This window comes from Gracilinanus agilis, chromosome 1 (genome assembly GCF_016433145.1).
Source record: "Gracilinanus agilis isolate LMUSP501 chromosome 1, AgileGrace, whole genome shotgun sequence".
Classification (NCBI taxonomy): domain Eukaryota; kingdom Metazoa; phylum Chordata; class Mammalia; order Didelphimorphia; family Didelphidae; genus Gracilinanus; species Gracilinanus agilis.
This window is the reverse complement of record NC_058130.1, coordinates 360,263,554-360,269,068: the sequence shown is the minus strand read 5'-3', so window position 1 is coordinate 360,269,068 and position 5,515 is coordinate 360,263,554. Positions and strand designations below refer to the sequence as shown.

The following is a 5,515-nucleotide window of genomic DNA, read 5'->3' as shown; positions in this document are numbered from 1 at the left end:
TCAAATCTGGTTTTAGACACTTCCTAGCTGTGTGACTCTGGGTAAGTCACCTTACCCTTATTGTCTAGCTCCATGGTGGTGAACCTATGATACATGTGCCAGAAGGGGGCAGTCAGAGCCTTCTCTGTGGGCATGCCCACAGTTGCCCCAGGGCAGAGTTCACCAGAGTTCATTACTAGATATCCAGAGGGACTCAGAGCCAGGCTGTACCCCTCTCCCTCTCCACAAGTGCCTGAGGACATTACCCACCCCTCTAAAAGATTCACCATTACTGGTCTAGCTTCTACCACTCTTCTGCCTTGGAGCCAATACTTAGACAGAAAATAAAAGTTTCTTTAAAAGTAGTCTATAGGTGATCAGTTTGCTTAGTCATCATTTCTCTTTGTCACATTTTTCTTTTTCCTGCAAATATAAATATTCTTTCAGTAATACAATGTGATCAAAGGACATGGAATATCACAATCTCTGAAGAACTAACCTTGAGGTTACTCAAAAGGCAGAAGAAAAACTCATAATTGGAGCAGAAAGGGATTGCAAGTATATTACCAATAAGGAATAATCAATTAAAATAAATTTAATAAACATTTATTAACTCCCTACTATGTGCCAGGCAGGCACTGTGCTAAATAGGAAATAAAAAGACATTCCCTGTCCTCAAACAGCTTATAATTGAATGATGGAAAGCAATAACTTTTTTTTTTAACTCTAAGAGGGGTAGGGTGCTGCTCTCCTCTCTTCTCCAACCCTTCAGTTAGAGGGGAAAAGCCACTGAGGGAGTTGACAAAGTGTTATATATCAAAAATTGAATCAATAAGCATGGTGTGTAAATGGAATTAGCTCTAGCCCATTCATAGTCAAAACTCTACTTACCCTAGGCATCTAGATTATGTCATCCCCACCTCCCTTAGTGGAGAGTGGAAATAAGTTACCGACATGTGACAATAAGTAACAAATCAAGAACAAGGGACTGCCCTTTGGGCAGTCCAAATCACTGTATAGGCTGCCATTTGTCCACTTGAATTAGAGGTGGACCCCCAGGAAGTGAGGAGAGACACTATCTCTTCAAGTATGATGGTTACTTCCTGGTGAGGGAGTTCCAGCTTTGAACTTGGTGCTGAAGATTCTCAGCTGAGACCTCAGACTGCTGACACTCTGAATTGTCACGTGGGTAAGTTAGGCTGACTTCCTTGGCCTACCTTGGCCAAACTATACCTTAAGTAGGCTTTTACCTCTCTGATTGTTAAGGTCTTGTGGCATATAATTTAGATTGATTAGCCGTTTAACCCTCTCTCTCCTCTGCAGGCCTGGACTAGCCTCTTCCTCTCTCTGATTTCCCTACCTTTTACCTTCCTAATTGTAAATAAACTACCTTAAACCCAATCCTGACTTGGGTCTATTTTAATTATGGAATCAATCTGAATTATTGATTCCTGGCAGCCACTCTTTAAATATATACCTATAAAATACCTAAAATCTCCCTCTTACAATGGTAATGAGATTTTAGATGATCAGCTTATCCTGGAAGAGTTGCTAATAAAAAATGGAGAATAGCACAAGAGAAGCAGAAACTGTCATTGGAGATATGAGACCAGAAATTGAGGTAAGCCAGTTCTCATGTAATGAGAACAAAGGAAAAATTATGAATAAGCCATTTGCTACAGTGGCATCTACAAAATGCCAAGAGACCCAGAGCCTTTCCTCCATTTCCTCTAAGATGGCACCAAAGCCCAAAAAGGAAACAGTGGTACCTCCAAGACAGAAGTCAAGTCCAAGGCCTTTAAGGCCAAGAAGATAGTGTTGAAGGGTATCCATAGCCACATCAAATGTCTCCCACCTTCCAGCAACCCAAGACACTAAGACTTCAAAGGCAGCCCAAATACTTTCAGAAAAGTGCTCCTTGGAGAAACAAGCTTGATCACTATGCCATCATTAAGTTTTCCTTGACCATTGAGTCTGCTATGAAGAAGACTGAGGACAACAACACTCTTATCTTCACTGTGGACATCAAAGCCAATAAGCATCAGATCAAGCAGGCAGTAAAGAAGCTGTATGACATCAGAATAGCCAAGGTCAACACACTGATCCAGCCTGATGGAGGGAAGGCCTATGTCTGACTTGCTCCAAACTACGATGCATTGGATGTTGCCAACAACATTTGAAACTTCTCGACCAGTGATGGCAAGCCCTATGACACGTGTGTCAGCATTGACACACGTAGCCATTTTTGATGAAACGCGGTTGCATACAGAGAAGTATGGGGCCGCATGCCAAGAATGAAACATTTGCTGTACTGTATTGTAGATACTCTGTGCACTATAGAGGACAATTCTACCTATATTAATTTACCTATTTTGGTTTATTAAATACAGTTATATATTACAATTATGCACTGTTGTTATTTAAACTATAAATATCGCAGAATTATGGGGTTTTTTCTCAAAGTGACACACCACCGGAGTTATGCTTTTATTTTTTGGCAAATTTTGACACACCAAGCTCAAAAGGTTGCCCATCACTGTTCTAAACTTTGTCCAGCTATCCCACTCCAGCTACAATAAAAGTTTTCCAGTTAAAAAAAAATGCCAAGAGACCCAGAGAAAAGTCCCTAAAATTTTCAATGGCCCCTTGAGAAAGAATCAGGGGAAGGTGTGGGAAATGGTTAATCAAGATAAAAAAGTATGAGGAATGGATAATCTATATGTTTGGAAGGCATAGCTAAATCAACAAAATCCCAGAGCTATATTAAACATTTCATACAGTGCCTTCATTTTGAAGATCATGACATCATGGGGTGAACTGAATTTAAGTGAGAAAGTCACACAAAATCTTCAGCATCAATCTCTCTTCTAGTCATCCAAATCCATTTTAATTTCTTCTTTCCTTGCTTTCATTTCCCTTCCCCACTTTTCCTCTCTCTCTCTCTTAATTGGTTTTTGAAATCTTATTTGAGCTCTTCCAGAATCTGTGTCCTAGTTTATTTTTCTTTTGGATTTTGAGTGTGTTTGCTTTGCTTTTACTGTCCACTTCTGTGTCTGTACTTTGTTCTTTGTCTCCATAAAAATTCTTTATAGGTAGGTGCTTTTTGTTGTTGTTGTTAGCTCATTTTTCCTACCTTTTTATAGGTAGGCTCTATTTTCAGGGAGGTTAGGGTACTCTTAAACTTCAGTCCTTCTTTGATGCTACCCTTAGCTTTTTTCCTGGGTTTTTCTGCCAGTTTTGTTGGCCTGAGTGCTGGGAGCTGGGAGAGGCATCTCCCATTGCTGATTCAATTAACCTTTGAGATGCTGATAGCTTAAAGACTTGCCTTAGGCTTGGGAGTAAGCTTTTGGTCTTACTCTGAACTTGAACAAGTCAGGAAATGCTCAAATTCTAGCCTCAAGCTTAGGTATAAGTTTTTTTTTTTTAGTCTCATTGAGTACTTGATCAAATCTGGCACATAAGTGATTGCCCTGCCCTGGAGATCAGCCCTAAGCTTTCCACAAAAAAGATCCAGAACCACTTTTAGTCTACTACCACCCAAAATGGGATCTAGGTCCTCTTCCTAAGCCCAGACTAGGACTCCTGACTTTGCTCTGGGCCCACACAGATCATCCCATTTCAGCACAGACTGCCTTGGAAAAGTATTCCAGACTTCCTCACAGGTTTAGAATTTCAAGGGATTTGAGTTGATTGGACCTCTCTTTGCCCAAGCAGAGTTTTAGGATCTGAATGTTGGTTTGGGCTTAGGTTCTGAACCTGGGACAGCAGATGTGAGGTGGAGGTATGTGGCTTGCTCTTGGTTTGCTCTTCACTCCTTGCTATAGTCTCCCCATGACTGTGCTCCCCTCTCACCCCAGTGGCCCAGATATTCTCTGCCTACCTTTTGGGTTTTTCTTTTCTTGAAAATTGTTTTACTCCATTTCCTTGTTGGTTCTTTCTCTCCTGTATTTGTTTTATGGTGTTATTTTAATTGGTTGGAGAGGATTCTCATGGCAACTCTGTGCTTCTCTGCTTTACTCCAACATCTTGGTTCTGTCCCTGGAACTACAATCATCCAAGTCTAGTGCCAAGACAAAAGTCAGGATAACCTAGGATGTAGTGGATGATTTTGGCATCTTCAATAATGTGCATGTAAAATACCCTAACCCCCCTTATGATTATTTTACCATTAGAGGCTTTATTTAAGTGACTCTAGCATAAGTGACTCTATAGCATATAGTTTACTATTAGCAGTTTGTACTTTGGTATAATTATAAGTGATGCTTAGCATAAGTTAAGTAGATGCCAGATGTGACTGTTTTCAGTATTATTATTGCAAAAGTACTCCTGAAAGTAGATATATCATTACTAGCCATAGCATTACTTCCTTTTCTTATGATTTAGTATGATATCTGACTCTTTCTGTAGAACTAAATTCTAACTGTTCTGCCTGATTCTTTGGCATAAATGTATTTTTAGCTACAAACTTATGGGTATATAAAGAGGCCATTCACAATGCTTGAGGTCTTTGGTCTTGATTGGAGTCTGGCTTTATTATGAGACTGACCCTCTCTAAATAAACCTGTTTCTTTTTGGCTTAGAGACTTTGTTTCTTTTTTTGGCTTTTCTGCTAATCAATAATTTTCATCACAATGTCTTACTGAGCTCTGAGTGCTCCACAATACCTGCTTCCACCACCTTCATGGCTTTTGGAACAAATTGTTCTCAGAGATCCATTCAGCTGAGGGAAGTCACCACTTGCTTGAGATAGATAACTCCCTAACTCACCAATGAAGGGTTTGAGGTCTATAAGTTCCCCTCAATTTGGTTTAACCTGTTGGCTGAGACAGTTTTGCCATGGAATGGCCACTACATATGCTGCAACTTCTTGACACCACCAGTGAGAGTAGAGTGAAAGGTGGACATCAAAAAACCCTGGAAACAACTTAGCAAACCCTCACACCAGAGGTGCTAGTCTTCCTGAAAATTCCTTATATCCTCATGTGGGACACAACTCACCTACCCCTTATTTCAAAAAGTTGTTGTGAGGAGTAAATGAGATGCATGCAAAGTGCTTTACATACTACAGAAGAAAATAATGAAAGGGCATAAACAATTCTGCTGTCACTGAGGGCATATATTAAAACAAAGTATTAAAATATTAAAACAAGTAATAAGTACTACACAGTTGCATTAGAAGTTGATGATTTTGTATGAGGAAAAAATATCACTTGAATTTTTTTAACTTGAACCCATTTCAAGTTTTTCAGTCACATTATATTAATTATTTTCCAAATCAGTAAGAGAAAGCACACTACTGCTTGCTATTTTATTTAAATACAAATAAGACTTAGTTTTATATATACATATATCTCTTTGTGAAATGATGCCTTCTTTAATGGGGAAGGGAGGGAGGGAGCTAGAGGGGTATTTTAATGTAATAAACTAATTCATAAGTTTAAATTATAGAAAAAATTACCTGTTTATATTTTCCATCAAATAATAATGGAAGAAACTATTAATTGCATTTTATTCAGCTTTTTAAGTTTTTCAAAGA

General features: G+C 39.0%; 1 pseudogene; it reads left to right on the top strand.

Moving 5' to 3' along the window:
• The first annotated feature begins 1,714 nt into the window (after nt 1-1,714).
• On the top strand, nt 1,715-2,159 carry LOC123251740 (annotated as a pseudogene).
• The last annotated feature ends 3,356 nt before the right edge of the window (nt 2,160-5,515 follow it).